The sequence below is a fragment of the Coffea arabica genome, chromosome 11e, assembly GCF_036785885.1.
Source record: "Coffea arabica cultivar ET-39 chromosome 11e, Coffea Arabica ET-39 HiFi, whole genome shotgun sequence".
Taxonomy (NCBI): Eukaryota; Viridiplantae; Streptophyta; class Magnoliopsida; order Gentianales; family Rubiaceae; genus Coffea; species Coffea arabica.
The window spans coordinates 32,050,879-32,070,845 of NC_092331.1; the positions used below are offsets into that span (position 1 = coordinate 32,050,879).

At 40.1% G+C, this 19,967-nt stretch overlaps 17 non-coding genes across 17 annotated transcripts; all 17 read left to right on the top strand.

The window, feature by feature from the left end:
• Positions 1-894: 894 nt before the first annotated feature.
• Positions 895-1,013, top strand: LOC140030435 (5S ribosomal RNA). Its single transcript, XR_011834350.1, has one exon. It is a non-coding gene; the product is annotated as a 5S ribosomal RNA (ribosomal RNA).
• Positions 1,014-2,148: 1,135 nt separating this feature from the next.
• On the top strand, positions 2,149-2,267 carry LOC140030436 (5S ribosomal RNA). The gene has a single exon (XR_011834351.1). It is a non-coding gene; the product is annotated as a 5S ribosomal RNA (ribosomal RNA).
• Positions 2,268-3,402: 1,135 nt separating this feature from the next.
• Positions 3,403-3,521, top strand: LOC140031001 (5S ribosomal RNA). The gene has a single exon (XR_011834922.1). It is a non-coding gene; the product is annotated as a 5S ribosomal RNA (ribosomal RNA).
• Positions 3,522-4,656: 1,135 nt separating this feature from the next.
• Positions 4,657-4,775, top strand: LOC140030865 (5S ribosomal RNA). The gene has a single exon (XR_011834784.1). It is a non-coding gene; the product is annotated as a 5S ribosomal RNA (ribosomal RNA).
• Positions 4,776-5,910: 1,135 nt separating this feature from the next.
• On the top strand, positions 5,911-6,029 carry LOC140031002 (5S ribosomal RNA). The gene has a single exon (XR_011834923.1). It is a non-coding gene; the product is annotated as a 5S ribosomal RNA (ribosomal RNA).
• A 1,135-nt stretch (positions 6,030-7,164) lies between these two features.
• LOC140030022 (5S ribosomal RNA) lies at positions 7,165-7,283 on the top strand. The gene has a single exon (XR_011833936.1). It is a non-coding gene; the product is annotated as a 5S ribosomal RNA (ribosomal RNA).
• Positions 7,284-8,418: 1,135 nt separating this feature from the next.
• Positions 8,419-8,537, top strand: LOC140030023 (5S ribosomal RNA). Its single transcript, XR_011833937.1, has one exon. It is a non-coding gene; the product is annotated as a 5S ribosomal RNA (ribosomal RNA).
• A 1,135-nt stretch (positions 8,538-9,672) lies between these two features.
• Positions 9,673-9,791, top strand: LOC140030438 (5S ribosomal RNA). Its single transcript, XR_011834353.1, has one exon. It is a non-coding gene; the product is annotated as a 5S ribosomal RNA (ribosomal RNA).
• Positions 9,792-10,926: 1,135 nt separating this feature from the next.
• LOC140030024 (5S ribosomal RNA) lies at positions 10,927-11,045 on the top strand. The gene has a single exon (XR_011833938.1). It is a non-coding gene; the product is annotated as a 5S ribosomal RNA (ribosomal RNA).
• A 1,135-nt stretch (positions 11,046-12,180) lies between these two features.
• Positions 12,181-12,299, top strand: LOC140030025 (5S ribosomal RNA). Its single transcript, XR_011833939.1, has one exon. It is a non-coding gene; the product is annotated as a 5S ribosomal RNA (ribosomal RNA).
• A 1,135-nt stretch (positions 12,300-13,434) lies between these two features.
• LOC140031003 (5S ribosomal RNA) lies at positions 13,435-13,553 on the top strand. The gene has a single exon (XR_011834924.1). It is a non-coding gene; the product is annotated as a 5S ribosomal RNA (ribosomal RNA).
• A 1,135-nt stretch (positions 13,554-14,688) lies between these two features.
• Positions 14,689-14,807, top strand: LOC140030439 (5S ribosomal RNA). The gene has a single exon (XR_011834354.1). It is a non-coding gene; the product is annotated as a 5S ribosomal RNA (ribosomal RNA).
• Positions 14,808-15,942: 1,135 nt separating this feature from the next.
• Positions 15,943-16,061, top strand: LOC140031004 (5S ribosomal RNA). The gene has a single exon (XR_011834925.1). It is a non-coding gene; the product is annotated as a 5S ribosomal RNA (ribosomal RNA).
• Positions 16,062-17,196: 1,135 nt separating this feature from the next.
• LOC140030440 (5S ribosomal RNA) lies at positions 17,197-17,315 on the top strand. The gene has a single exon (XR_011834355.1). It is a non-coding gene; the product is annotated as a 5S ribosomal RNA (ribosomal RNA).
• A 1,135-nt stretch (positions 17,316-18,450) lies between these two features.
• Positions 18,451-18,569, top strand: LOC140030441 (5S ribosomal RNA). Its single transcript, XR_011834356.1, has one exon. It is a non-coding gene; the product is annotated as a 5S ribosomal RNA (ribosomal RNA).
• Positions 18,570-18,983: 414 nt separating this feature from the next.
• On the top strand, positions 18,984-19,102 carry LOC140031069 (5S ribosomal RNA). The gene has a single exon (XR_011834990.1). It is a non-coding gene; the product is annotated as a 5S ribosomal RNA (ribosomal RNA).
• A 415-nt stretch (positions 19,103-19,517) lies between these two features.
• LOC140030442 (5S ribosomal RNA) lies at positions 19,518-19,636 on the top strand. Its single transcript, XR_011834357.1, has one exon. It is a non-coding gene; the product is annotated as a 5S ribosomal RNA (ribosomal RNA).
• The last annotated feature ends 331 nt before the right edge of the window (positions 19,637-19,967 follow it).

Consider the following 19,967-nt stretch of genomic DNA (forward strand, 5'->3'; position numbering starts at 1 on the left):
CACGAGCCTAACACGAAATTAATGGGTTTGGGTTGAGGTTTCGGGAATTCGGGTCAGAATCGGGTTGGACCCGATGAACCCGAAAAGATAACCGGTCGATTTCGGGTCAACCCGTGGTGACCTGATATGACCCGATATGACCCGTTTACGAGTTAAAAATAATTTAATAAACATAAAAATAATTTTATCTAACTAAACTAAGTTATTCTTTTTTTCAAAGGCATTAATTACTTAATCCTAAACGAATTTATTTAATTTGTGTGAAGTTGAAATTATTATACTTGGACAAATAATATATTATATTATTTTTCACTTTTATATTGTTTTAATTTATTTTATATTTTGCTTGGGATAAAACACTTTTACGGTGTTTAATTTATTTTAGATTTGATTTGGAATCATTTATTTAAATTTTTATTACTTGATTATGTAATTAGTTTTGTGAGAAATTGATTTTATTAGAAATTACAGTGATAAATTAATAAATTAAAATTAAGTTTCGGGTCATTTCGGGTCGACCCGCCGCCCCGTAAACCTGAAATCTTCGGGTTCGGGTCAGCATACCTGACCCGTCACGGGTTGGCGGGTCGGGGTTCGGGTCAACAGATTTTCTGGCGGGTCTGTTGACCCGAACCCGACCCGCCAACCTGATTTGGACCCGAATTGCCACCCCTGACTGCAAGCGTGAAGGATTGATTTCATGATAATTTAGAGTTGCGGGATGAGGGAAAAAAACAGGGTGCAAATCAATAACAAAAAGAAAAATAAAGTAAATAAATAAAAGGATAAGAGGAAAATGCTTGAATTGACGCTTAAAATGAATTTCGGTCTAGAAAAGCCACACTGCTTCGCAGGACGGGGTAGTTTAAAAGAATAAAGCGAAAGGAACATGGCGGGTGCGACCATACCAGCACTAATGCACCGGATCCCATCAGAACTCCGAAGTTAAGCGTGCTTGGGCGAGAGTGGTACTAGGATGGGTGACCCCCTGGGAAGTCCTCGTGTTGCACCCCTCTCTTTTTTGTTTCGAAATCCAAATTTCCTATTCGTTCTTTATCCTGTAGTAATTTAGCTCCGTCGGAACGATTGCTTTATATTTTGCTTCTTGTCGAAGCATGAAGGCGGGTCTGAAGGCGCGAGACAAATCAGGAACGGTACGGCTCGATCAAAGCCCGGATCGTCGCTCAAATTTGTCGGCGCAAATGTATCACCGCAACTAGGGGTGGCAATTTTCGACACGACCTGAAAACACGATACGAGCCTAACACGAAATTAATGGGTTTGGGTTGAGGTTTCGGGAATTCGGATCAGAATCCGGTTGGACCCGATGAACCCGAAAAGAAAACCGGTCGATTTCGGGTCAACCCGTGGTGACCTGATATGACCCGATATGACCCGTTTACGAGTTAAAAATAATTTAATAAACATAAAAATAATTTTATCTAACTAAACTAAGTTATTCTTTTTTTCAAAGGCATTAATTACTTAATCCTAAACGAATTTATTTAATTTGTGTGAAGTTGAAATTATTATACTTGGACAAATAATATATTATATTATTTTTCACTTTTATATTGTTTTAATTTATTTTATATTTTGCTTGGGATAAAACACTTTTACGGTGTTTAATTTATTTTAGATTTGATTTGGAATCATTTATTTAAATTTTTATTACTTGATTATGTAATTAGTTTTGTGAGAAATTGATTTTATTAGAAATTACAGTGATAAATTAATAAATTAAAATTAAGTTTCGGGTCATTTCGGGTCGACCCGCCGCCCCGTAAACCTGAAATCTTCGGGTTCGGGTCAGCATACCTGACCCGTCACGGGTTGGCGGGTCGGGGTTCGGGTCAACAGATTTTCTGGCGGGTCTGTTGACCCGAACCCGACCCGCCAACCTGATTTGGACCCGAATTGCCACCCCTGACTGCAAGCGTGAAGGATTGATTTCATGATAATTTAGAGTTGCGGGATGAGGGAAAAAAACAGGGTGCAAATCAATAACAAAGAGAAAAATAAAGTAAATAAATAAAAGGATAAGAGGAAAATGCTTGAATTGACGCTTAAAATGAATTTCGGTCTAGAAAAGCCACACTGCTTCGCAGGACGGGGTAGTTTAAAAGAATAAAGCGAAAGGAACATGGCGGGTGCGACCATACCAGCACTAATGCACCGGATCCCATCAGAACTCCGAAGTTAAGCGTGCTTGGGCGAGAGTGGTACTAGGATGGGTGACCCCCTGGGAAGTCCTCGTGTTGCACCCCTCTCTTTTTTGTTTCGAAATCCAAATTTCCTATTCGTTCTTTATCCTGTAGTAATTTAGCTCCGTCGGAACGATTGCTTTATATTTTGCTTCTTGTCGAAGCATGAAGGCGGGTCTGAAGGCGCGAGACAAATCAGGAACGGTACGGCTCGATCAAAGCCCGGATCGTCGCTCAAATTTGTCGGCGCAAATGTATCACCGCAACTAGGGGTGGCAATTTTCGACACGACCTGAAAACACGACACGAGCCTAACACGAAATTAATGGGTTTGGGTTGAGGTTTCGGGAATTCGGGTCAGAATCGGGTTGGACCCGATGAACCCGAAAAGATAACCGGTCGATTTCGGGTCAACCCGTGGTGACCTGATATGACCCGATATGACCCGTTTACGAGTTAAAAATAATTTAATAAACATAAAAATAATTTTATCTAACTAAACTAAGTTATTCTTTTTTTCAAAGGCATTAATTACTTAATCCTAAACGAATTTATTTAATTTGTGTGAAGTTGAAATTATTATACTTGGACAAATAATATATTATATTATTTTTCACTTTTATATTGTTTTAATTTATTTTATATTTTGCTTGGGATAAAACACTTTTACGGTGTTTAATTTATTTTAGATTTGATTTGGAATCATTTATTTAAATTTTTATTACTTGATTATGTAATTAGTTTTGTGAGAAATTGATTTTATTAGAAATTACAGTGATAAATTAATAAATTAAAATTAAGTTTCGGGTCATTTCGGGTCGACCCGCCGCCCCGTAAACCTGAAATCTTCGGGTTCGGGTCAGCATACCTGACCCGTCACGGGTTGGCGGGTCGGGGTTCGGGTCAACAGATTTTATGGCGGGTCTGTTGACCCGAACCCGACCCGCCAACCTGATTTGGACCCGAATTGCCACCCCTGACTGCAAGCGTGAAGGATTGATTTCATGATAATTTAGAGTTGCGGGATGAGGGAAAAAAACAGGGTGCAAATCAATAACAAAAAGAAAAATAAAGTAAATAAATAAAAGGATAAGAGGAAAATGCTTGAATTGACGCTTAAAATGAATTTCGGTCTAGAAAAGCCACACTGCTTCGCAGGACGGGGTAGTTTAAAAGAATAAAGCGAAAGGAACATGGCGGGTGCGACCATACCAGCACTAATGCACCGGATCCCATCAGAACTCCGAAGTTAAGCGTGCTTGGGCGAGAGTGGTACTAGGATGGGTGACCCCCTGCGAAGTCCTCGTGTTGCACCCCTCTCTTTTTTGTTTCGAAATCCAAATTTCCTATTCGTTCTTTATCCTGTAGTAATTTAGCTCCGTCGGAACGATTGCTTTATATTTTACTTCTTGTCGAAGCATGAAGGCGGGTCTGAAGGCGCGAGACAAATCAGGAACGGTACGGCTCGATCAAAGCCCGGATCGTCGCTCAAATTTGTCGGCGCAAATGTATCACCGCAACTAGGGGTGGCAATTTTCGACACGACCTGAAAACACGATACGAGTCTAACACGAAATTAATGGGTTTGGGTTGAGGTTTCGGGAATTCGGGTCAGAATCCGGTTGGACCCGATGAACCCGAAAAGAAAACCGGTCGATTTCGGGTCAACCCGTGGTGACCTGATATGACCCGATATGACCCGTTTACGAGTTAAAAATAATTTAATAAACATAAAAATAATTTTATCTAACTAAACTAAGTTATTCTTTTTTTCAAAGGCATTAATTACTTAATCCTAAACGAATTTATTTAATTTGTGTGAAGTTGAAATTATTATACTTGGACAAATAATATATTATATTATTTTTCACTTTTATATTGTTTTAATTTATTTTATATTTTGCTTGGGATAAAACACTTTTACGGTGTTTAATTTATTTTAGATTTGATTTGGAATCATTTATTTAAATTTTTATTACTTGATTATGTAATTAGTTTTGTGAGAAATTGATTTTATTAGAAATTACAGTGATAAATTAATAAATTAAAATTAAGTTTCGGGTCATTTCGGGTCGACCCGCCGCCCCGTAAACCTGAAATCTTCGGGTTCGGGTCAGCATACCTGACCCGTCACGGGTTGGCGGGTCGGGGTTCGGGTCAACAGATTTTCTGGCGGGTCTGTTGACCCGAACCCGACCCGCCAACCTGATTTGGACCCGAATTGCCACCCCTGACTGCAAGCGTGAAGGATTGATTTCATGATAATTTAGAGTTGCGGGATGAGGGAAAAAAACAGGGTGCAAATCAATAACAAAGAGAAAAATAAAGTAAATAAATAAAAGGATAAGAGGAAAATGCTTGAATTGACGCTTAAAATGAATTTCGGTCTAGAAAAGCCACACTGCTTCGCAGGACGGGGTAGTTTAAAAGAATAAAGCGAAAGGAACATGGCGGGTGCGACCATACCAGCACTAATGTACCGGATCCCATCAGAACTCCGAAGTTAAGCGTGCTTGGGCGAGAGTGGTACTAGGATGGGTGACCCCCTGGGAAGTCCTCGTGTTGCACCCCTCTCTTTTTTGTTTCGAAATCCAAATTTCCTATTCGTTCTTTATCCTGTAGTAATTTAGCTCCGTCGGAACGATTGCTTTATATTTTGCTTCTTGTCGAAGCATGAAGGCGGGTCTGAAGGCGCGAGACAAATCAGGAACGGTACGGCTCGATCAAAGCCCGGATCGTCGCTCAAATTTGTCGGCGCAAATGTATCACCGCAACTAGGGGTGGCAATTTTCGACACGACCTGAAAACACGACACGAGCCTAACACGAAATTAATGGGTTTGGGTTGAGGTTTCGGGAATTCGGGTCAGAATCCGGTTGGACCCGATGAACCCGAAAAGAAAACCGGTCGATTTCGGGTCAACCCGTGGTGACCTGATATGACCCGATATGACCCGTTTACGAGTTAAAAATAATTTAATAAACATAAAAATAATTTTATCTAACTAAACTAAGTTATTCTTTTTTTCAAAGGCATTAATTACTTAATACTAAACGAATTTATTTAATTTGTGTGAAGTTGAAATTATTATACTTGGACAAATAATATATTATATTATTTTTCACTTTTATGTTGTTTTAATTTATTTTATATTTTGCTTGGGATAAAACACTTTTACGGTGTTTAATTTATTTTAGATTTGATTTGGAATCATTTATTTAAATTTTTATTACTTGATTATGTAATTAGTTTTGTGAGAAATTGATTTTATTAGAAATTACAGTGATAAATTAATAAATTAAAATTAAGTTTCGGGTCATTTCGGGTCGACCCGCCGCCCCGTAAACCTGAAATCTTCGGGTTCGGGTCAGCATACCTGACCCGTCACGGGTTGGCGGGTCGGGGTTCGGGTCAACAGATTTTCTGGCGGGTCTGTTGACCCGAACCCGACCCGCCAACCTGATTTGGACCCGAATTGCCACCCCTGACTGCAAGCGTGAAGGATTGATTTCATGATAATTTAGAGTTGCGGGATGAGGGAAAAAAACAGGGTGCAAATCAATAACAAAAAGAAAAATAAAGTAAATAAATAAAAGGATAAGAGGAAAATGCTTGAATTGACGCTTAAAATGAATTTCGGTCTAGAAAAGCCACACTGCTTCGCAGGACGGGGTAGTTTAAAAGAATAAAGCGAAAGGAACATGGCGGGTGCGACCATACCAGCACTAATGCACCGGATCCCATCAGAACTCCGAAGTTAAGCGTGCTTGGGCGAGAGTGGTACTAGGATGGGTGACCCCCTGCGAAGTCCTCGTGTTGCACCCCTCTCTTTTTTGTTTCGAAATCCAAATTTCCTATTCGTTCTTTATCCTGTAGTAATTTAGCTCCGTCGGAACGATTGCTTTATATTTTGCTTCTTGTCGAAGCATGAAGGCGGGTCTGAAGGCGCGAGACAAATCAGGAACGGTACGGCTCGATCAAAGCCCGGATCGTCGCTCAAATTTGTCGGCGCAAATGTATCACCGCAACTAGGGGTGGCAATTTTCGACACGACCTGAAAACACGATACGAGCCTAACACGAAATTAATGGGTTTGGGTTGAGGTTTCGGGAATTCGGGTCAGAATCCGGTTGGACCCGATGAACCCGAAAAGAAAACCGGTCGATTTCGGGTCAACCCGTGGTGACCTGATATGACCCGATATGACCCGTTTACGAGTTAAAAATAATTTAATAAACATAAAAATAATTTTATCTAACTAAACTAAGTTATTCTTTTTTTCAAAGGCATTAATTACTTAATCCTAAACGAATTTATTTAATTTGTGTGAAGTTGAAATTATTATACTTGGACAAATAATATATTATATTATTTTTCACTTTTATATTGTTTTAATTTATTTTATATTTTGCTTGGGATAAAACACTTTTACGGTGTTTAATTTATTTTAGATTTGATTTGGAATCATTTATTTAAATTTTTATTACTTGATTATGTAATTAGTTTTGTGAGAAATTGATTTTATTAGAAATTACAGTGATAAATTAATAAATTAAAATTAAGTTTCGGGTCATTTCGGGTCGACCCGCCGCCCCGTAAACCTGAAATCTTCGGGTTCGGGTCAGCATACCTGACCCGTCACGGGTTGGCGGGTCGGGGTTCGGGTCAACAGATTTTCTGGCGGGTCTGTTGACCCGAACCCGACCCGCCAACCTGATTTGGACCCGAATTGCCACCCCTGACTGCAAGCGTGAAGGATTGATTTCATGATAATTTAGAGTTGCGGGATGAGGGAAAAAAACAGGGTGCAAATCAATAACAAAGAGAAAAATAAAGTAAATAAATAAAAGGATAAGAGGAAAATGCTTGAATTGACGCTTAAAATGAATTTCGGTCAAGAAAAGCCACACTGCTTCGCAGGACGGGGTAGTTTAAAAGAATAAAGCGAAAGGAACATGGCTGGTGCGACCATACCAGCACTAATGCACCGGATCCCATCAGAACTCCGAAGTTAAGCGTGCTTGGGCGAGAGTAGTACTAGGATGGGTGACCCCCTGGGAAGTCCTCGTGTTGCACCCCTCTCTTTTTTGTTTCGAAATCCAAATTTCCTATTCGTTCTTTATCCTGTAGTAATTTAGCTCCGTCGGAACGATTGCTTTATATTTTGCTTCTTGTCGAAGCATGAAGGCGGGTCTGAAGGCGCGAGACAAATCAGGAACGGTACGGCTCGATCAAAGCCCGGATCGTCGCTCAAATTTGTCGGCGCAAATGTATCACCGCAACTAGGGGTGGCAATTTTCGACACGACCTGAAAACACGATACGAGCCTAACACGAAATTAATGGGTTTGGGTTGAGGTTTCGGGAATTCGGGTCAGAATCCGGTTGGACCCGATGAACCCGAAAAGAAAACCGGTCGATTTCGGGTCAACCCGTGGTGACCTGATATGACCCGATATGACCCGTTTACGAGTTAAAAATAATTTAATAAACATAAAAATAATTTTATCTGACTAAACTAAGTTATTCTTTTTTTCAAAGGCATTAATTACTTAATCCTAAACGAATTTATTTAATTTGTGTGAAGTTGAAATTATTATACTTGGACAAATAATATATTATATTATTTTTCACTTTTATATTGTTTTAATTTATTTTATATTTTGCTTGGGATAAAACACTTTTACGGTGTTTAATTTATTTTAGATTTGATTTGGAATCATTTATTTAAATTTTTATTACTTGATTATGTAATTAGTTTTGTGAGAAATTGATTTTATTAGAAATTACAGTGATAAATTAATAAATTAAAATTAAGTTTCGGGTCATTTCGGGTCGACCCGCCGCCCCGTAAACCTGAAATCTTCGGGTTCGGGTCAGCATACCTGACCCGTCACGGGTTGGCGGGTCGGGGTTCGGGTCAACAGATTTTCTGGCGGGTCTGTTGACCCGAACCCGACCCGCCAACCTGATTTGGACCCGAATTGCCACCCCTGACTGCAAGCGTGAAGGATTGATTTCATGATAATTTAGAGTTGCGGGATGAGGGAAAAAAACAGGGTGCAAATCAATAACAAAGAGAAAAATAAAGTAAATAAATAAAAGGATAAGAGGAAAATGCTTGAATTGACGCTTAAAATGAATTTCGGTCAAGAAAAGCCACACTGCTTCGCAGGACGGGGTAGTTTAAAAGAATAAAGCGAAAGGAACATGGCTGGTGCGACCATACCAGCACTAATGCACCGGATCCCATCAGAACTCCGAAGTTAAGCGTGCTTGGGCGAGAGTAGTACTAGGATGGGTGACCCCCTGGGAAGTCCTCGTGTTGCACCCCTCTCTTTTTTGTTTCGAAATCCAAATTTCCTATTCGTTCTTTATCCTGTAGTAATTTAGCTCCGTCGGAACGATTGCTTTATATTTTGCTTCTTGTCGAAGCATGAAGGCGGGTCTGAAGGCGCGAGACAAATCAGGAACGGTACGGCTCGATCAAAGCCCGGATCGTCGCTCAAATTTGTCGGCGCAAATGTATCACCGCAACTAGGGGTGGCAATTTTCGACACGACCTGAAAACACGACACGAGCCTAACACGAAATTAATGGGTTTGGGTTGAGGTTTCGGGAATTCGGGTCAGAATCGGGTTGGACCCGATGAACCCGAAAAGATAACCGGTCGATTTCGGGTCAACCCGTGGTGACCTGATATGACCCGATATGACCCGTTTACGAGTTAAAAATAATTTAATAAACATAAAAATAATTTTATCTAACTAAACTAAGTTATTCTTTTTTTCAAAGGCATTAATTACTTAATCCTAAACGAATTTATTTAATTTGTGTGAAGTTGAAATTATTATACTTGGACAAATAATATATTATATTATTTTTCACTTTTATGTTGTTTTAATTTATTTTATATTTTGCTTGGGATAAAACACTTTTACGGTGTTTAATTTATTTTAGATTTGATTTGGAATCATTTATTTAAATTTTTATTACTTGATTATGTAATTAGTTTTGTGAGAAATTGATTTTATTAGAAATTACAGTGATAAATTAATAAATTAAAATTAAGTTTCGGGTCATTTCGGGTCGACCCGCCGCCCCGTAAACCTGAAATCTTCGGGTTCGGGTCAGCATACCTGACCCGTCACGGGTTGGCGGGTCGGGGTTCGGGTCAACAGATTTTCTGGCGGGTCTGTTGACCCGAACCCGACCCGCCAACCTGATTTGGACCCGAATTGCCACCCCTGACTGCAAGCGTGAAGGATTGATTTCATGATAATTTAGAGTTGCGGGATGAGGGAAAAAAACAGGGTGCAAATCAATAACAAAAAGAAAAATAAAGTAAATAAATAAAAGGATAAGAGGAAAATGCTTGAATTGACGCTTAAAATGAATTTCGGTCTAGAAAAGCCACACTGCTTCGCAGGACGGGGTAGTTTAAAAGAATAAAGCGAAAGGAACATGGCGGGTGCGACCATACCAGCACTAATGCACCGGATCCCATCAGAACTCCGAAGTTAAGCGTGCTTGGGCGAGAGTGGTACTAGGATGGGTGACCCCCTGGGAAGTCCTCGTGTTGCACCCCTCTCTTTTTTGTTTCGAAATCCAAATTTCCTATTCGTTCTTTATCCTGTAGTAATTTAGCTCCGTCGGAACGATTGCTTTATATTTTGCTTCTTGTCGAAACATGAAGGCGGGTCTGAAGGCGCGAGACAAATCAGGAACGGTACGGCTCGATCAAAGCCCGGATCGTCGCTCAAATTTGTCGGCGCAAATGTATCACCGCAACTAGGGGTGGCAATTTTCGACACGACCTGAAAACACGATACGAGCCTAACACGAAATTAATGGGTTTGGGTTGAGGTTTCGGGAATTCGGGTCAGAATCCGGTTGGACCCGATGAACCCGAAAAGAAAACCGGTCGATTTCGGGTCAACCCGTGGTGACCTGATATGACCCGATATGACCCGTTTACGAGTTAAAAATAATTTAATAAACATAAAAATAATTTTATCTAACTAAACTAAGTTATTCTTTTTTTCAAAGGCATTAATTACTTAATCCTAAACGAATTTATTTAATTTGTGTGAAGTTGAAATTATTATACTTGGACAAATAATATATTATATTATTTTTCACTTTTATATTGTTTTAATTTATTTTATATTTTGCTTGGGATAAAACACTTTTACGGTGTTTAATTTATTTTAGATTTGATTTGGAATCATTTATTTAAATTTTTATTACTTGATTATGTAATTAGTTTTGTGAGAAATTGATTTTATTAGAAATTACAGTGATAAATTAATAAATTAAAATTAAGTTTCGGGTCATTTCGGGTCGACCCGCCGCCCCGTAAACCTGAAATCTTCGGGTTCGGGTCAGCATACCTGACCCGTCACGGGTTGGCGGGTCGGGGTTCGGGTCAACAGATTTTCTGGCGGGTCTGTTGACCCGAACCCGACCCGCCAACCTGATTTGGACCCGAATTGCCACCCCTGACTGCAAGCGTGAAGGATTGATTTCATGATAATTTAGAGTTGCGGGATGAGGGAAAAAAACAGGGTGCAAATCAATAACAAAGAGAAAAATAAAGTAAATAAATAAAAGGATAAGAGGAAAATGCTTGAATTGACGCTTAAAATGAATTTCGGTCAAGAAAAGCCACACTGCTTCGCAGGACGGGGTAGTTTAAAAGAATAAAGCGAAAGGAACATGGCTGGTGCGACCATACCAGCACTAATGCACCGGATCCCATCAGAACTCCGAAGTTAAGCGTGCTTGGGCGAGAGTAGTACTAGGATGGGTGACCCCCTGGGAAGTCCTCGTGTTGCACCCCTCTCTTTTTTGTTTCGAAATCCAAATTTCCTATTCGTTCTTTATCCTGTAGTAATTTAGCTCCGTCGGAACGATTGCTTTATATTTTGCTTCTTGTCGAAGCATGAAGGCGGGTCTGAAGGCGCGAGACAAATCAGGAACGGTACGGCTCGATCAAAGCCCGGATCGTCGCTCAAATTTGTCGGCGCAAATGTATCACCGCAACTAGGGGTGGCAATTTTCGACACGACCTGAAAACACAACACGAGCCTAACACGAAATTAATGGGTTTGGGTTGAGGTTTCGGGAATTCGGGTCAGAATCGGGTTGGACCCGATGAACCCGAAAAGATAACCGGTCGATTTCGGGTCAACCCGTGGTGACCTGATATGACCCGATATGACCCGTTTACGAGTTAAAAATAATTTAATAAACATAAAAATAATTTTATCTAACTAAACTAAGTTATTCTTTTTTTCAAAGGCATTAATTACTTAATCCTAAACGAATTTATTTAATTTGTGTGAAGTTGAAATTATTATACTTGGACAAATAATATATTATATTATTTTTCACTTTTATGTTGTTTTAATTTATTTTATATTTTGCTTGGGATAAAACACTTTTACGGTGTTTAATTTATTTTAGATTTGATTTGGAATCATTTATTTAAATTTTTATTACTTGATTATGTAATTAGTTTTGTGAGAAATTGATTTTATTAGAAATTACAGTGATAAATTAATAAATTAAAATTAAGTTTCGGGTCATTTCGGGTCGACCCGCCGCCCCGTAAACCTGAAATCTTCGGGTTCGGGTCAGCATACCTGACCCGTCACGGGTTGGCGGGTCGGGGTTCGGGTCAACAGATTTTCTGGCGGGTCTGTTGACCCGAACCCGACCCGCCAACCTGATTTGGACCCGAATTGCCACCCCTGACTGCAAGCGTGAAGGATTGATTTCATGATAATTTAGAGTTGCGGGATGAGGGAAAAAAACAGGGTGCAAATCAATAACAAAGAGAAAAATAAAGTAAATAAATAAAAGGATAAGAGGAAAATGCTTGAATTGACGCTTAAAATGAATTTCGGTCAAGAAAAGCCACACTGCTTCGCAGGACGGGGTAGTTTAAAAGAATAAAGCGAAAGGAACATGGCTGGTGCGACCATACCAGCACTAATGCACCGGATCCCATCAGAACTCCGAAGTTAAGCGTGCTTGGGCGAGAGTAGTACTAGGATGGGTGACCCCCTGGGAAGTCCTCGTGTTGCACCCCTCTCTTTTTTGTTTCGAAATCCAAATTTCCTATTCGTTCTTTATCCTGTAGTAATTTAGCTCCGTCGGAACGATTGCTTTATATTTTGCTTCTTGTCGAAGCATGATGGCGGGTCTGAAGGCGCGAGACAAATCAGGAACGGTACGGCTCGATCAAAGCCCGGATCGTCGCTCAAATTTGTCGGCGCAAATGTATCACCGCAACTAGGGGTGGCAATTTTCGACACGACCTGAAAACACGACACGAGCCTAACACGAAATTAATGGGTTTGGGTTGAGGTTTCGGGAATTCGGGTCAGAATCGGGTTGGACCCGATGAACCCGAAAAGATAACCGGTCGATTTCGGGTCAACCCGTGGTGACCTGATATGACCCGATATGACCCGTTTACGAGTTAAAAATAATTTAATAAACATAAAAATAATTTTATCTAACTAAACTAAGTTATTCTTTTTTTCAAAGGCATTAATTACTTAATCCTAAACGAATTTATTTAATTTGTGTGAAGTTGAAATTATTATACTTGGACAAATAATATATTATATTATTTTTCACTTTTATATTGTTTTAATTTATTTTATATTTTGCTTGGGATAAAACACTTTTACGGTGTTTAATTTATTTTAGATTTGATTTGGAATCATTTATTTAAATTTTTATTACTTGATTATGTAATTAGTTTTGTGAGAAATTGATTTTATTAGAAATTACAGTGATAAATTAATAAATTAAAATTAAGTTTCGGGTCATTTCGGGTCGACCCGCCGCCCCGTAAACCTGAAATCTTCGGGTTCGGGTCAGCAAACCTGACCCGTCACGGGTTGGCGGGTCGGGGTTCGGGTCAACAGATTTTCTGGCGGGTCTGTTGACCCGAACCCGACCCGCCAACCTGATTTGGACCCGAATTGCCACCCCTGACTGCAAGCGTGAAGGATTGATTTCATGATAATTTAGAGTTGCGGGATGAGGGAAAAAAACAGGGTGCAAATCAATAACAAAAAGAAAAATAAAGTAAATAAATAAAAGGATAAGAGGAAAATGCTTGAATTGACGCTTAAAATGAATTTCGGTCTAGAAAAGCCACACTGCTTCGCAGGACGGGGTAGTTTAAAAGAATAAAGCGAAAGGAACATGGCGGGTGCGACCATACCAGCACTAATGCACCGGATCCCATCAGAACTCCGAAGTTAAGCGTGCTTGGGCGAGAGTGGTACTAGGATGGGTGACCCCCTGCGAAGTCCTCGTGTTGCACCCCTCTCTTTTTTGTTTCGAAATCCAAATTTCCTATTCGTTCTTTATCCTGTAGTAATTTAGCTCCGTCGGAACGATTGCTTTATATTTTGCTTCTTGTCGAAGCATGAAGGCGGGTCTGAAGGCGCGAGACAAATCAGGAACGGTACGGCTCGATCAAAGCCCGGATCGTCGCTCAAATTTGTCGGCGCAAATGTATCACCGCAACTAGGGGTGGCAATTTTCGACACGACCTGAAAACACGATACGAGCCTAACACGAAATTAATGGGTTTGGGTTGAGGTTTCGGGAATTCGGGTCAGAATCCGGTTGGACCCGATGAACCCGAAAAGAAAACCGGTCGATTTCGGGTCAACCCGTGGTGACCTGATATGACCCGATATGACCCGTTTACGAGTTAAAAATAATTTAATAAACATAAAAATAATTTTATCTAACTAAACTAAGTTATTCTTTTTTTCAAAGGCATTAATTACTTAATCCTAAACGAATTTATTTAATTTGTGTGAAGTTGAAATTATTATACTTGGACAAATAATATATTATATTATTTTTTACTTTTATATTGTTTTAATTTATTTTATATTTTGCTTGGGATAAAACACTTTTACGGTGTTTAATTTATTTTAGATTTGATTTGGAATCATTTATTTAAATTTTTATTACTTGATTATGTAATTAGTTTTGTGAGAAATTGATTTTATTAGAAATTACAGTGATAAATTAATAAATTAAAATTAAGTTTCGGGTCATTTCGGGTCGACCCGCCGCCCCGTAAACCTGAAATCTTCGGGTTCGGGTCAGCATACCTGACCCGTCACGGGTTGGCGGGTCGGGGTTCGGGTCAACAGATTTTCTGGCGGGTCTGTTGACCCGAACCCGACCCGCCAACCTGATTTGGACCCGAATTGCCACCCCTGACTGCAAGCGTGAAGGATTGATTTCATGATAATTTAGAGTTGCGGGATGAGGGAAAAAAACAGGGTGCAAATCAATAACAAAGAGAAAAATAAAGTAAATAAATAAAAGGATAAGAGGAAAATGCTTGAATTGACGCTTAAAATGAATTTCGGTCTAGAAAAGCCACACTGCTTCGCAGGACGGGGTAGTTTAAAAGAATAAAGCGAAAGGAACATGGCGGGTGCGACCATACCAGCACTAATGCACCGGATCCCATCAGAACTCCGAAGTTAAGCGTGCTTGGGCGAGAGTGGTACTAGGATGGGTGACCCCCTGGGAAGTCCTCGTGTTGCACCCCTCTCTTTTTTGTTTCGAAATCCAAATTTCCTATTCGTTCTTTATCCTGTAGTAATTTAGCTCCGTCGGAACGATTGCTTTATATTTTGCTTCTTGTCGAAGCATGATGGCGGGTCTGAAGGCGCGAGACAAATCAGGAACGGTACGGCTCGATCAAAGCCCGGATCGTCGCTCAAATTTGTCGGCGCAAATGTATCACCGCAACTAGGGGTGGCAATTTTCGACACGACCTGAAAACACGGCACGAGCCTAACACGAAATTAATGGGTTTGGGTTGAGGTTTCGGGAATTCGGGTCAGAATCGGGTTGGACCCGATGAACCCGAAAAGATAACCGGTCGATTTCGGGTCAACCCGTGGTGACCTGATATGACCCGATATGACCCGTTTACGAGTTAAAAATAATTTAATAAACATAAAAATAATTTTATCTAACTAAACTAAGTTATTCTTTTTTTCAAAGGCATTAATTACTTAATCCTAAACGAATTTATTTAATTTGTGTGAAGTTGAAATTATTATACTTGGACAAATAATATATTATATTATTTTTCACTTTTATATTGTTTTAATTTATTTTATATTTTGCTTGGGATAAAACACTTTTACGGTGTTTAATTTATTTTAGATTTGATTTGGAATCATTTATTTAAATTTTTATTACTTGATTATGTAATTAGTTTTGTGAGAAATTGATTTTATTAGAAATTACAGTGATAAATTAATAAATTAAAATTAAGTTTCGGGTCATTTCGGGTCGACCCGCCGCCCCGTAAACCTGAAATCTTCGGGTTCGGGTCAGCAAACCTGACCCGTCACGGGTTGGCGGGTCGGGGTTCGGGTCAACAGATTTTCTGGCGGGTCTGTTGACCCGAACCCGACCCGCCAACCTGATTTGGACCCGAATTGCCACCCCTGACTGCAAGCGTGAAGGATTGATTTCATGATAATTTAGAGTTGCGGGATGAGGGAAAAAAACAGGGTGCAAATCAATAACAAAAAGAAAAATAAAGTAAATAAATAAAAGGATAAGAGGAAAATGCTTGAATTGACGCTTAAAATGAATTTCGGTCTAGAAAAGCCACACTGCTTCGCAGGACGGGGTAGTTTAAAAGAATAAAGCGAAAGGAACATGGCGGGTGCGACCATACCAGCACTAATGCACCGGATCCCATCAGAACTCCGAAGTTAAGCGTGCTTGGGCGAGAGTGGTACTAGGATGGGTGACCCCCTGCGAAGTCCTCGTGTTGCACCCCTCTCTTTTTTGTTTCGAAATCCAAATTTCCTATTCGTTCTTTATCCTGTAGTAATTTAGCTCCGTCGGAACGATTGCTTTATATTTTGCTTCTTGTCGAAGCATGAAGGCGGGTCTGAAGGCGCGAGACAAATCAGGAACGGTACGGCTCGATCAAAGCCCGGATCGTCGCTCAAATTTGTCGGCGCAAATGTATCACCGCAACTAGGGGTGGCAATTTTCGACACGACCTGAAAACACGATACGAGCCTAACACGAAATTAATGGGTTTGGGTTGAGGTTTCGGGAATTCGGGTCAGAATCCGGTTGGACCCGATGAACCCGAAAAGAAAACCGGTCGATTTCGGGTCAACCCGTGGTGACCTGATATGACCCGATATGACCCGTTTACGAGTTAAAAATAATTTAATAAACATAAAAATAATTTTATCTAACTAAACTAAGTTATTCTTTTTTTCAAAGGCATTAATTACTTAATCCTAAACGAATTTATTTAATTTGTGTGAAGTTGAAATTATTATACTTGGACAAATAATATATTATATTATTTTTTACTTTTATATTGTTTTAATTTATTTTATATTTTGCTTGGGATAAAACACTTTTACGGTGTTTAATTTATTTTAGATTTGATTTGGAATCATTTATTTAAATTTTTATTACTTGATTATGTAATTAGTTTTGTGAGAAATTGATTTTATTAGAAATTACAGTGATAAATTAATAAATTAAAATTAAGTTTCGGGTCATTTCGGGTCGACCCGCCGCCCCGTAAACCTGAAATCTTCGGGTTCGGGTCAGCATACCTGACCCGTCACGGGTTGGCGGGTCGGGGTTCGGGTCAACAGATTTTCTGGCGGGTCTGTTGACCCGAACCCGACCCGCCAACCTGATTTGGACCCGAATTGCCACCCCTGACTGCAAGCGTGAAGGATTGATTTCATGATAATTTAGAGTTGCGGGATGAGGGAAAAAAACAGGGTGCAAATCAATAACAAAGAGAAAAATAAAGTAAATAAATAAAAGGATAAGAGGAAAATGCTTGAATTGACGCTTAAAATGAATTTCGGTCTAGAAAAGCCACACTGCTTCGCAGGACGGGGTAGTTTAAAAGAATAAAGCGAAAGGAACATGGCGGGTGCGACCATACCAGCACTAATGCACCGGATCCCATCAGAACTCCGAAGTTAAGCGTGCTTGGGCGAGAGTGGTACTAGGATGGGTGACCCCCTGGGAAGTCCTCGTGTTGCACCCCTCTCTTTTTTGTTTCGAAATCCAAATTTCCTATTCGTTCTTTATCCTGTAGTAATTTAGCTCCGTCGGAACGATTGCTTTATATTTTGCTTCTTGTCGAAGCATGATGGCGGGTCTGAAGGCGCGAGACAAATCAGGAACGGTACGGCTCGATCAAAGCCCGGATCGTCGCTCAAATTTGTCGGCGCAAATGTATCACCGCAACTAGGGGTGGCAATTTTCGACACGACCTGAAAACACGGCACGAGCCTAACACGAAATTAATGGGTTTGGGTTGAGGTTTCGGGAATTCGGGTCAGAATCGGGTTGGACCCGATGAACCCGAAAAGATAACCGGTCGATTTCGGGTCAACCCGTGGTGACCTGATATGACCCGATATGACCCGTTTACGAGTTAAAAATAATTTAATAAACATAAAAATAATTTTATCTAACTAAACTAAGTTATTCTTTTTTTCAAAGGCATTAATTACTTAATCCTAAACGAATTTATTTAATTTGTGTGAAGTTGAAATTATTATACTTGGACAAATAATATATTATATTATTTTTCACTTTTATATTGTTTTAATTTATTTTATATTTTGCTTGGGATAAAACACTTTTACGGTGTTTAATTTATTTTAGATTTGATTTGGAATCATTTATTTAAATTTTTATTACTTGATTATGTAATTAGTTTTGTGAGAAATTGATTTTATTAGAAATTACAGTGATAAATTAATAAATTAAAATTAAGTTTCGGGTCATTTCGGGTCGACCCGCCGCCCCGTAAACCTGAAATCTTCGGGTTCGGGTCAGCATACCTGACCCGTCACGGGTTGGCGGGTCGGGGTTCGGGTCAACAGATTTTCTGGCGGGTCTGTTGACCCGAACCCGACCCGCCAACCTGATTTGGACCCGAATTGCCACCCCTGACTGCAAGCGTGAAGGATTGATTTCATGATAATTTAGAGTTGCGGGATTAGGGAAAAAAACAGGGTGCAAATCAATAACAAAAAGAAAAATAAAGTAAATAAATAAAAGGATAAGAGGAAAATGCTTGAATTGACGCTTAAAATGAATTTCGGTCTAGAAAAGCCACACTGCTTCGCAGGACGGGGTAGTTTAAAAGAATAAAGCGAAAGGAACATGGCGGGTGCGACCATACCAGCACTAATGCACCGGATCCCATCAGAACTCCGAAGTTAAGCGTGCTTGGGCGAGAGTGGTACTAGGATGGGTGACCCCCTGGGAAGTCCTCGTGTTGCACCCCTCTCTTTTTTGTTTCGAAATCCAAATTTCCTATTCGTTCTTTATCCTGTAGTAATTTAGCTCCGTCGGAACGATTGCTTTATATTTTGCTTCTTGTCGAAGCATGAAGGCGGGTCTGAAGGCGCGAGACAAATCAGGAACGGTACGGCTCGATCAAAGCCCGGATCGTCGCTCAAATTTGTCGGCGCAAATGTATCACCGCAAGCGTGAAGGATTGATTTCATGATAATTTAGAGTTGCGGGATGAGGGAAAAAAATAAGGTGCAAATCAATAACAAAAAAAATATAAAGTAAATAAATAAAAGGATAAGAGGAAAATGCTTGAATTGAAGCTTAAAATGAATTTCGGTCTAGAAAAGCCACACTGTTTCGCAGCACGGGGTGGTTTAAAAGAATAAAGCGAAAGGAACATGGCGGGTGCGATCATACCAGCACTATTGCACCGGATCCCATCAGAACTCCAAAGTTAAGCGTGCTTGGGCGAGAGTAGTACTAGGATGGGTGACCCCCTGGGAAGTCCTCGTGTTGCACCCCTCTCTTTTTTGTTTCGAAATCCAAATTTCCTATTCGTTATTTATCCTGTAGTAATTTAGCTCCGTCGGAACGATTGCTTTATATTTTGCTTCTTGTCGAAGCATGAATGCGGGTCTGAAGGCGCGAGACAAATCAGGAACGGTACGGCTCGATCAAAGCTCGGATCGTCGCTCAAATTTGTCGGCGCAAATGTATCACCGCAAGCGTGAAGGATTGATTTCATGATAATTTAGAGTTGCGGGATGAGGGAAAAAAACAGGGTGCAAATCAATAACAAAGAGAAAAATAAAGTAAATAAATAAAAGGATAAGAGGAAAATGCTTGAATTGACGCTTAAAATGAATTTCGGTCTAGAAAAGCCACACTGCTTCGCAGGACGGGGTAGTTTAAAAGAATAAAGCGAAAGGAACATGGCGGGTGCGACCATACCAGCACTAATGCACCGGATCCCATCAGAACTCCGAAGTTAAGCGTGCTTGGGCGAGAGTGGTACTAGGATGGGTGACCCCCTGGGAAGTCCTCGTGTTGCACCCCTCTCTTTTTTGTTTCGAAATCCAAATTTCCTATTCGTTCTTTATCCTGTAGTAATTTAGCTCCGTCGGAACGATTGCTTTATATTTTGCTTCTTGTCGAAGCATGAAGGCGGGTCTGAAGGCGCGAGACAAATCAGGAACGGTACGGCTCGATCAAAGCCCGGATCGTCGCTCAAATTTGTCGGCGCAAATGTATCACCGCAAGCGTGAAGGATTGATTTCATGATAATTTAGAGTTGCGGGATGAGGGAAAAAAATAAGGTGCAAATCAATAACAAAAAAAATATAAAGTAAATAAATAAAAGGATAAGAGGAAAATGCTTGAATCGAAG